Source organism: Hipposideros armiger, unplaced genomic scaffold (genome assembly GCF_001890085.2).
Source record: "Hipposideros armiger isolate ML-2016 unplaced genomic scaffold, ASM189008v1 scaffold_206, whole genome shotgun sequence".
Lineage (NCBI taxonomy): Eukaryota > Metazoa > Chordata > Mammalia > Chiroptera > Hipposideridae > Hipposideros > Hipposideros armiger.
Window position 1 is genome coordinate 893,843 of NW_017731556.1, and position 361 is coordinate 894,203.

Genomic DNA, 361 nt, shown 5'->3' on the forward strand with positions numbered 1-361 from the left:
TTTGGCATTTGGCTAGCTGGAAGTAGTCACTGCATATGTTGAAACAGGTTTAAAAGATTTCCACCTTGAGCCAGCAGTTGCTTAAGAGCATGAGCTCTGAGCAACAGGGCTGCCGGTTCAACTCCCACATGGGCCAGTGAGCTGTGCCAGAGCTGAGCTGCCTCTGAGCTGCTGGTGGGTGGCCGGATGGCTCAGCTGGTGAGAGAGGGTGCTCTTAACAACAAGGTTGTTAGACTCCTGCATGGAATGGTGGGTTGCACCCCCCCACACACACAATTAGATTGAAAATGGCGACTGGACTTGGAGCTGAGCTGCGCCCTCCACAACTAAGACTGAAGGACAACAACTTGACTTGGAGCTG